The sequence below is a fragment of the Salmo salar genome, chromosome 23 (assembly GCF_965601325.2).
Source record: "Salmo salar chromosome 23, fSalSal1, whole genome shotgun sequence".
NCBI classification, from domain to species: Eukaryota; Metazoa; Chordata; class Actinopteri; order Salmoniformes; family Salmonidae; genus Salmo; species Salmo salar.
The window spans coordinates 14,438,362-14,449,933 of NC_138313.1; the positions used below are offsets into that span (position 1 = coordinate 14,438,362).

At 44.1% G+C, this 11,572-nt stretch overlaps 1 pseudogene; it reads right to left on the reverse strand.

The window, feature by feature from the left end:
• Positions 1-6,487, reverse strand: part of LOC106584084 (GDP-mannose 4,6 dehydratase-like) — a 186,549-nt pseudogene extending 180,062 nt beyond the window's left edge.
• Positions 6,488-11,572: the final 5,085 nt, after the last annotated feature.

Consider the following 11,572-nt stretch of genomic DNA (forward strand, 5'->3'; position numbering starts at 1 on the left):
CAATAAACTTGTATTTGATTTGAGGTGTGCTGAGAGACTGATACCTGAGAGCTGATACATACTAGTATGAAGCCAATCAGACAGACATCAAACGAGACCGACAGACCGAGAATTGTCAGACAGACAGAAGTTTTAAAAGGGTTCAGTGCTGGTCAGTGATCCTGTAGGGTCCTAAGCTACTCTGTGTGAGCTACTCAGTAAGACTGCTGTGTATCTTATTACGGGGCCAATATGGAGTCCATTAACTGTGTGTGCGGCGTGCTAATCCCCACACCGTATCAGTAAACGAGCAGTGTTTGTTATGGCTAACTGGCTAAGCTAACCATTCTAGAGCTAGCAGCCTAGCCGCGGTGTAAACCACCCAGGCCGGGAGATACGGAGTGATTCATTGTTTGCTTTGGTTCATGCTGGATTAGTTCAAAGGTTATTTTTCCTTCTCAACTTTCCTGAGTTCTGATTGCAGAACCTTTCTACAACAGAACAATAGGAATCCCCTGTTTATTGGTGGAACAGCCAGGTGTTTAGGAGACGAGGTAAGAGAATCCTGAAGATAAATGCCATCTGGGATTAACTCATCATCCTAGCTAGGAGCTGACCTGGAAACATAGCTCTTTGTTCACTGAACGACAGCAAAGAACGGAGAAGGGAGAGAGGGAGAGAGAGAAAGAGAGAGATGCTCTTTGTTCACTGTGACAACCTCATCAGAAATACAATAAAGAAAGAAGGATAGAAGTGAACATTGGAGACGGCAGTTAGAGAGAGAGTGTGTGTGGTCAGGTCACCCTTCCAAGTTTCACCCTTTCCTAGTAGTCACCACATCAGACCACACTACACCAGAACAGTTACTGGTGTGACTGGTGCCCAGTCAGACAGACAGAGGCCAATAGCAATGGGACTCAATGTTTTGGATCATTCTGTAAAAACTCCCTCAAATAGATAGGGCCAACCATCTTCACACACACGCACACACACACACACGCACGCTAGGGCTGTGACAGTCATGGAATTTTGGATGACGGTCCTGACTGCATGAGCTGCCATAGAAATAGTATGAATAGAACGTGCATCCCCATTCGAGTCAATGATGGTGGAACGGGTGGACCAGCGGTCATTACGAGTGTACCCCGTAGGAGCAAAGCAGGAGGTAAAATATGTGCTAAAATATGGGCTGTAATTGGTTGATTGAACTCAACTGATATTACAAAAATACATTCCATGGCATGAGCCATGTCAGTTAACATCATTTGAATGAACATTTTACATTACCATGGAAATTATTGCATCACAATACCAGGCAGTCATTGCAAGTCTACCCATGAGTTTACCAGTCAAATTTCCAGGGCTAAAGCTGGTTCACAGTTGGTCTATTGACATGTCTGTAGACAGTTGTCGCGGTGACATCATGAACATTCTATTGTCATTCGACATCAAACTTGTAGTTATCATTATGAAAAAGTCAAAACACAAAGCGACAGACTCTGCATGACATTAGCAGCCTGGGGCCGGATTCACAAAACATTACTTGCGAAAAAACGTAAGTTTCTTAAGGAAGAAAAAAAAAAGTTCATAAGATAGTAAATGTAATTCCTCAAAATGTTCTTAAGAATTCATTGTTTTCTCTGTAACTTCGTAAATATCTTCTTATGTGGCATTGACATTAGTGACGTGCTTGAAACCAATAAATAAGCCTATGTGACAAGGATGATAGGATTTAGCACACTATAATAAAATGTGGATATTTCCATTTAATGACATTAATTAATCTCCTTTATGTCTCAAGATTCTTTTTTTTGTTGGCCCACGAACCCTTCATGTGGAAAAATAAACTTTATTTTTTTCACACCACAATATAGCCATCAGACTAGCTATATAAAACAAAAATGGATAACCAAGGAAAGCGCAATAGAAACTGTTGGGGAGACTCAAAGACTGCGGTGTCACTACCGACCGGGACCAAAAAGAGAGGATGGGCGAGAGTGGCCGAGTCTGTCTCTGCCATCGGGGGTATGGCAAGGGAGAGTGATACTGCCGTAAAAAAAATGAGTGGTCTGACATTAAGTCTGCTGCTAAGAAGAAGGGAACTGAGAGACCATTCATGTGGACCAGCTTGAGGAGGTGTTGATGATAGGAGAGAAGGTGGTAGAGAGACTGCGCGACCGGTAAGTTAGGTAGCAACGTTAGCTAGCTAACGCATAGCAACATTATAGCCAACATAGCTAACAAAGTTAACATTATCTTAGTTAGACAAGTTCTTCTTTGCAAATTGACGAGCTAACACAAGCTATTTAACATAATATATTGTTAATTACTAGCTAGCTAGATAATGCGTGTTTAATTAGTTTTCTTGCTATATTTAAATGTTGGGTAGCCTGTGTGGCTCAGTTGGTAGAGCACGGTGTTTGCAACGCCAGGGTTGTGGGTTCGATTCCCACGGGGGACCAGTATGGAGAAAAAAATGTATGAAATGTATGCATTCACGACTGTAACTTGCTCTGGATAAGAGTGGCTGCTAAAATGTAATTTGTCTGTGGCAGTGGTGCAAGAAAACATTAATGGTTACAAAAGTATCCATTTGTCACAAGACAAGGGTTTAGCAGTCCTTAAGTTAAGTACATTTCCAAGAAGAAATCCTAAACATTATTTTCAAGCATCCCATTTTTTCTTAGGAAGAAACTAAGAAAAAATGAATACTAGCTAGCAGGCTAGGCAGTTCAAATAATGACCAGTGTATAGCTGACAACGTCTTAACTTTAGTTACTTTTATTCATTATAACAGGAAAAGAAACCCACAACAACTTCATTATTTACAAGTTAATGATGGCGATTTTACAGAAAATAGCTTATGGTTGTGAGTGCGCCGAAATAAAAGTAGGTCATTCTATCTGAGAATTTTAGCACTCCTGCAGATCTCGTCACAGATGGATTTGGATTTGTTGCTGTAGCAGCCCAGTAACCACGACAACAGATGTTGTGACAGTCACAGACATATTCACTTTTTTCATGTCTGTGCAGCATTCCACCAGAGTAAAAATTAAATGTAGTTTTGACCTGCTACACCTAAGTATAAACCGGCATTTAGATGTCCCAAGGCTGTTCCATTCATAAAATGTCTGTGTGCTGCTGCTGCATTGTGGTTATTCCAGTTTTTAAAATAAAATTTATTCCGGTTATGACGCACACACTCCGCCAGGTCACGGTGGCACGCTGGGACAATGGCATCACAGTGTTTCCTGTATGTGGAGGTGGAGGATGCGGTGATGTCATCGCAACAGAACGTTCTTACATCATCTTCTCCCAGCTCCATTGGTGACTAATGACCATGTGGTGCTGGAGCAGGGAGGGGCAGCAGGCAGGTAATGAATGGCCCTTTAATATCAAACAAATACACACACACACACACACACCCACACACACACAGAAACACACACACATAGTTCCAATACTTTGCACCACTCAATTATATATATTTTTTGAATAGCGTTGAATTCCCTGTGGTTTTATGAGTTTATAAAGGACATGAAATGTGCTGTGAGGGAAGGGAGAGTCCATTATAGCCACACACATATACCCGCATGCACACCAGCACACATGGACGCACACACACACACACACACACCTACCCCTTCTGGGGTGACACCTGCCCCTCCAGGGGTGACAGAGTAAAGTCCAAAACCCCCTCAGTGCCACGGCCGGGGTTCTAAACTGGCCGGCCAACCAAAACGCCACCCTGGGTTGAGAAACACAACAACCAGACGTAAAAGTGTGTGTGTGTGTGTTGGGAGGGGGGATGTTTCACCAGATCAGACAGAGGAATCTGATGAGAGCTTTCATGGTTTATGAACAACAGCAGACATACATCTGAGAGGAGGAGATGCCAACATACAACATCCTGCTAGAACGATGCAGAAAGAGGAAGGGATGGGGAAGAGAGAAAGAGAGATAGAGGGGGGAGAAGGAGAGAGAGGGGGGGGGGGGGGGTAGCTCAGTTTGTAGAGCTTGCAACGCCAGGGTTGTGGGTTCGTTTCCCATGGGGGACCAGTATGAAAAATGGATGCACTCACTACTGTAAGTCGCTCTGGATAAGAGCGTCTGCTAAATGACTAAAATGTAAATGTAAAGGGAGAAAGAAAGAGAGAAGGTCAAAAGAAAGGCTGAAGAGGAGGGGGCAGTGTGCGTATTGTCCAAATAAGTGTTCTGGGGGAAGACCAGGTTCTTAGATTTCATAGGGTCAGAGGTTCAATCTGTCTGTCGGTTTGAGTGTCTGTCTGAATCCATCCCTCCTTGCATATCTCTCTGTCTGTCTCCACTTGTCTTCCTCACTCCCTGCCAGCCCACACTCAATCCCTTATTCAATCTTTCTTCATCGCTAACTCTCCCATGCCTCTTTCATTCTAATGCTCTGTCCCTCCATCTCTTCATCTGTCTCTAAGACAAATCTCCCTCAGTCAGTCAAATTACACTTCTCACCAGTCAGTCTCAATGTCTGACTCTATATGCTTGGAGTAACTCCAATTTAGCTCATATAACCGTTCCCACACCCTCCCCCTGATTCACCCGTCTCTCTAGTAAACCATTAGGAATTACTGGCCGACCCCTGACCTTTGACTGCGGTCGTGGCCAGGGCTTTCATTAGGAATAAATCATAAACACCTGAACAGGCGACCCGGGCACAGCGGTGGGTGTGTGTATGTGTATGTGTGTCCAGTCATGTGGTACTCATTTCAGGTCACAGTGGTGTGTAAATCAGGTTAAACCAGTGCTCACGACCTCTCTAACCTCTGGGCTCACAACGCATATAAAAAATCCACGTTATTTACCACAACCAGTGGCTTTGGTGTGTGTGTGTGCGCACAAATATGTGGTAGTGTGTGTGTGTGTGTGTGTGTGTGTGTGTGTGTGTGTGTATGTGTGTGTCATTCATTCCCCAAAAACAAATCCTAAAAAGTAAGGCTGGAAATAGTAAAAATGTGCTTCACCCATAGCAGGCATGGCTCCAGCAGTTAGCATATATGACTTATGAGCGCATCATGGAACATTGTAAGAAGTTTAATACAGTACAGGAAGTGAGCTATAATTATAGGCAGCAGTGCTCATATCTTCTGGGGCTCTCGTGGTTGAAGAGGATCCCGTTGACAGCAACCAGGTTATAGGCCTCCCTGAAGTTCACCACGATCCAGGCATACAGCTTAGCAGCACCTGAGAGAGAGAGAGAGAGAGAGAGAGAGAGAGAGAGAGAGAGAGAGAGAGAGAGAGAGAGCGAGAGAGATAAACATGAATGTGCAACAGTCAAGTCATAACATTTGAGTCCTGAGTCCAGTGGTACTACAGATCATGTTTCACTGGACTGCAGTCTAATGATGAGTGAGTAGAAGCAATCACAAGACTGATAACGTCCCCTCCTCCTTTCTCTCATAGTTTCCATCGTTCTTTCTTTGATCTCCCTCACCATTTTCAGCGTCTTTCTATCAACCCCTCCATCCTTGTCCTCCCGCTCTCTCCTCCCCTTCTCTCCTCACCCTGTCCCCTCTTCTCACCCCCCCTCACTCTCTCCCATTTCCTACTCTCTCCTCTCCCTACACCTCTCTGCCTCCCCGTCTCTTCACCCTCTACCCAGTCCTCACCCCTCCTCTCTCTCCTCATCCTCCCTCTCCAATGATGAGAGAGGTGCCACAGACTCAGGGAGGGAATGGAGGGTAGGAGAGGGGAGGGGAGGAGCCCTGCTCGTTGATTAAGCCACAGGGTTGGCACACTGACATGGACAGGAGGTGAAGGGAGGTCACCATAGTTACACCATGCTCCCCCCACCTCTAATTAATAGTGGAGTGGTCCTGGTTATTATGGTATGCTGCATCCCCTCCCTCCCATACAAGCAGATCAGGTGTCGACAGACAGGCAGGGAAAGTGTCAGGGAGGAGAACATTTAGACAACACAGAACATGAAACCTGATATCACGCTGAGACGTTTGTGTGTGTGTTTGTGTGTGTGTTTGTGTGTGTGTTTGCGCTGGGCATAAAGGTGTCTTTGTTAAAGTATGACCCACTTCAGTCTTCAGTAAGAGGTTTAGCCTGGGGGAGTGTGTAGGCAACTCTGAAGCCCTCTCTGTTCACACACGCATGAAAACACGCACATACACACACACACACACACACACACACACACACACCTTTTTGAAGAGCAGTGCTAGGGAATAGAAGCGTCCATATGAAACTAAGCTTGAATGTCCTCCGAGTAGAGACGTGTGTGCGTGTGCGTGCATGCGTGTTGTGCGTGCATGCGTACGTGCGCACGTGTTGTTACCAAAAGGTAAGAGTGGGTAGAACGGGGTGGACCTTCCCGTAGAGTTCCCCAGTTAGAGGCCTTGTAGAATTTTGCCTGGACCTTCCCGTAGAGTTCACTAGTAGAGGCCTGGTAGAACTTCACACGCTTGGTCAGACCACACATCTTTATAGCGTACAGCAGATGCCGAGCACCAACACCATCCACATTAGAGTGTTAGTGGAGCTCTGACAGAAAGAATGAGAGAAAACATTCACGTCAATACAAATGGAAATCATACTAGTGTTAAAGTGTTGTTCTGATGCGGTTCAAAGGACCAAGAAGTTCAACTTTTAGGGGGTATGTAGTCTGGAGAGTGTGTGTCTCTTTCCCTGTGTGTGACCAGACCCTTTGAGGACAAGATCACATTTAACCTTGTAAAGCCAAGCTGGTCATGGTCGACACTCCTGGACTGTGCGGTAGGAGCGCTGTCTGCACAGCGGAAATGTGTTGGTGGTTGACTGTGAACACACACACACACACACACGTACTGTACATACACACACACACTCTGCACAGTGGAAACGTGTCAACAGTTTACTGCTTCCCCCCTATTGCTACAGGGCTCTAGGATAAAGACCCACTATTTAACCTGATAGAGAACAGAGGGGCTCTTTTTGGCTCACTCACTCACACACACACAAACACACACATAGGTTGGTTTCGATCACCTTCGATTAAACTCCTCCGTTCGAGCTCAGCCTAATCAACCTTGACACTCCACTCTTTTTGTTGAAGTTTTCATTAACGGTGCCCACTACACTCACACTCACACACACGTACTATTGGCTTAGGGTGGTATTCGTCTACACACACATCTACACACACTGCCTAGTCAAGAAGTGCTTTCTCCCACTGAGCTGTCAGGAGTTGTTGAGTGAAACAAGTCCCTAAACTACCAGGCTACTACACCAAGCAGTGCAGAGGGGGGAGAGGCCTGGGCTGCATCCCAAATTGCATCCTTTTCCCTATATAGTGCACTCTGGGCCCTAGAAAGCCCTATGGGCCCTGGTCAAAAGTAGTGCACTATAAGGAAATAAGGTGCCATTTGGAACACAATCCTTGGCTGTGTTTCTCTGGCTCCAAATGGAACTATAGGCCTAACAGTCCCACAATGCCCTCTTTCATGTGAGGCCACTACCTTAAAAAACGAATGCCAACTCTTATAGACAATTCTACCCCTCACCTTTTTCTCTCCCCTTCTTTTTTTCTTATCCTCTTCCTCTCCCGTCTCACTTTTTTACCCTCACTCCTGTCCTTCATCTTCCTACCCTCCTCCTCTCCTACTTCCTCCTCTTCCCCCCGTCACATTTACTCCCTTTGGTTCTTTCCCCAGGCGTTATTGTTTCTGTTTATGTGTTTCATGTCTATACGCTACTCGTGTTTGTTCTATTGTTCGATGTTTCGTTTATTATTAAACTCACCACCTGCACTTGCTTTCTGACTCTCAGCATATACTGAGCGGCAGGGTAGCCTAGTGGTTAGAGTGTTAGACTAGTAACTGAAAGGTTGCAAGTTCAAATCCCCAAGCTGACAAGGTACAAATTTGTTGTTCTGCTCCTGAACAGGCAGTTAACCCACTGTTACTAGGCTGTTGTTGAAAATAGGAATTTGTTCTTAACTGACTTGCCTAGTAAAATAAAAATATACATTAAAGAATACTCACTCTGTTTCAAGTGTGTATGCTTTTCGTGTTTCTTGTTTTGTTCATTTATTCATTAAATTCACTCCCTATACTTGCTTCCCGATTATTAGTGTACACGTTACACCCCCTCTTCCTCCCTCTTCTGCGCAACCCTAGCTTTTGTCATTCCTCGCCCTTTCTTGCCTCTCACAGACCTTAATGTGCTACCTCCCTTACTTACCTCCCTGTGTGTGTGAGCCTGTCCATTCCTCTTGTTTTTATTTCACAGAAGAGGTATGCAGAAGGAACACACACACACACACACACACACACACACACACACACACACACACACACACACACACACACACACACACACACACACACACACAGGCCGTGGTATCAAAACCAGCTGAGAAGGGCAGGGTCCGGGACTTCTTGACATCTTAAATCAAACAACTTGTCTTAATGCCTACACTCTCTGTCATTATGTAAGGTAGGGCCGTGGTGCTGACGGCTTAGAGGCCAGACATTTCTGTATGTGTGTGGGTAGCTGCATGGCTGCGTGCGTGTCTCTGGCCGGGCCTCTCACTCTTTCCAGCCCCCTGATATTGTTCTAGGTCCAGGCACCCAGCCAAGCTCTGTCATCATTGGGGGTCCACCGGCTGCCAAGCAGATATTGAGACATAAAAAAAGAGGTAACTGTTTAAAAGGTTTCTAAATGTACAGAATACGTGCAGACCCGGGGTTTGGGATACACACACAGACACAAGTTCATATATTCGTACGTGTACTGCCTATTGGAATCCAAGCTTTTGAGCAAGGACTAACTGTGTGACTTGACAGATATTAATATGAATTATCTAATAATGGAACACTAGTCACTTTAATAATGTTTGCATATTTTTGCTTTATTCATCTCATATGTACAGTTGAAGTCGGAAGTTAACATACACTTAGGTTGGAGTCATTAAAACTCGATTTTCAACCACTCCACAAATTTCTTGTTAACAAACTATGGATTTGGCAAGTCGGTTAGGACATCTACTTTGTGCATGACACAAGTAATTTTTTCCAACAATTGTTTACAGACAGATTATTTCACTTATAATTCACTGTATCACAATTCCAGTGGGTCAGAAGTTTACATACACTAAGTTGACTGTGCCTTTAAACAGCTTGCAAAATTCCAGAAAATGATGTCATGGCTTTAGAAGCTTCTGATAGGCTAATTTAAGTCATTTGAGTCAATCGGAGGTATACCCGTGGATGTATTTCAAGGCCTACCTTCAAACTCAGTGCCTCTTTGCTTGACATCATGGGAAAATCAAAAGAAATTAGCCAAGATCTCAGAAAGAAAATTGTAGACCTCCACAAGTCTGGTTCATCCTTGGGAGCAATTTCCAAATGCTTGAAGGTACCACGTGCATCTGTACAAACAATAGTTTGCAAATATAAACACCATGGGACCACACAGCCGTCATACCATTCAGGAAGGAGACACGTTCTGTCTCCTAGAGATGAACGTACTTTGGTGCGAAAAGTGCAAATCAATCCCAGAACAACAGCAAAGGACCTTGTGCAGATGCTGGAGGAAACAGGTACACAAGTATCTATATCCACAGTAAAATGAGTCCTATATCGACATAACCTGAAAGGCCGCTCAGCAAGGAAGAAGCCACTGCTCCAAAACCGCTATAAAAAAGCCAGACTACGGTTTGCAACTGCACACGGAGAAATGTCCACTGGTCTGATGAAACAAAAATAGAACCGTTTGGCCATAATGAACATCGTTATGTTTGGAGGAAAAAGGGGGAGGCTTGCATGCCGAAGAACACCATCCCAACCATGAAGCATGGGGTTGGCAGCATCATGTTGTCGGGGTGCTTTGCTGCATGAGGGACTGGTGTACTTCACAAAATAGATGGCATCACGAGGACGGAAAATGATGTGGATATATTGAAGCAACATCTCAAGACATCAGTCAGGAAGTTAAAGCTTGGTCGCAAATGGGACTTCCAAATGGACAATGACCCCAAGCATACTTCCAAAGTTGTGGCAAAATGGCTTAAGGACAACAAAGTCAAGGTATTGGAGTGGCCATCACAAAGCCCTGACCTCAATCCCATAGAAAATGTGTGGGCAGAACTGAAAAAGCGTGTGCGAGCAAGGAGGCCTACAAACCTGACTCAGTTACACCAGCTCTGTCAGGAGGAATCGGCCAAAATTCACCCAACTTACTGTGGGAAGCTTGTGGAAGGCTACCCGAAACGTTTGACCCAAGTTAAACAATTTAAAGGCAATCCAACCAAATACTGATTGAGTGTATGTAAACTTCTTACTTACTGGGAATGTGATGAAAGAAATAAAAGCTGAAATAAATAATTCTCTCTACTATTATTCTGACATTTCACATTCTTAAAAACCGTGGTGATCCTAACTGACCTAAGACAGGGAATTTTTATTAGGATTAAATGTCAGGAATTGTGAAAAACTGAGTTTAAATGTATTTGGCTAAGGTGTATGTAAACTTCCGACTTCAACTGTATATGCTGTATACTCTTCTACTGTGCCACTTAGTCTATGCTACTCCGACATTGCTCATCCTAATATTTATATTTTCCTTAATTCTATTATTTTAATTTTGTGTGTGTTGGGTGTATTGTTTGATATTACTGCACTGTTGGAGCTAGAAACAAGGACTTCGCTACACCCGCAATAACATCTGCTGAACATGTGTATGTGACAAATAACATTTTATTTGATTTGATTTAGAGCTGTAAAATGCGCACACACACACACACACATGCACACTACTCTTTGATGAGCAGTGGTCCTGTGAAGTCTATAACAGTTAGATATAGTGGTATTGTTCGACTTCCTCTTTCCCCACATGGACAAATGGGTCAGGTATGAGGTCACACACAGTAGCGTTGATGTAAGCAGTCCTCAGTCTTATGAACAGCAAACTGCCAGATATTGGAGAGCATATACTGAAATTACAAAGGAACTGACCCAAACCATGTTGGAGAGCAGCATCACAACCACATCATCAACATTCAACTACACTGATTCCTCCCCTGATTTTCTATATTAGTGTTTTAGAAATATTTGTAAGAGCATTAAAGAGGACAGCGAACATATTAACCAATATGTGAAATCCAGAAACTGACGCACATTTTTCCTCCACTACAAACAGACTAATAGAGTGATCACTAAGAGAGAGAAACCTCAGTTGCCTATACCTTTGTCATCACATTTGTGTGAGCTGAAATTAGGCCATTCGTGTGTTAACAGGGCAAATACAAACAGGCTGAGATCCCCTCAGGAGCACGGGTTAGGCCTCGCGTACATACATACACACGTGCTCAGACAGATCAATTACTCCACTTTCATGAAGTTTACTCAGCAACGTCCCTCATCTCTGTAAGCATGGTGCCTGGGTTATAGTATGGGCTATGGGACTACATGAGGGGAAATAGCATCACTGAAATATCACTATCCCTCTGATTCACACTGCTGTAGACGAAATGACAGCTAGCTAAGTACACCTTTTGTTATGATAGTTACTAGATCTATGAGTCGTTCAGGAAGGATTGGGAGTGGGCATTGAGTTTATACTCAAAATGAAC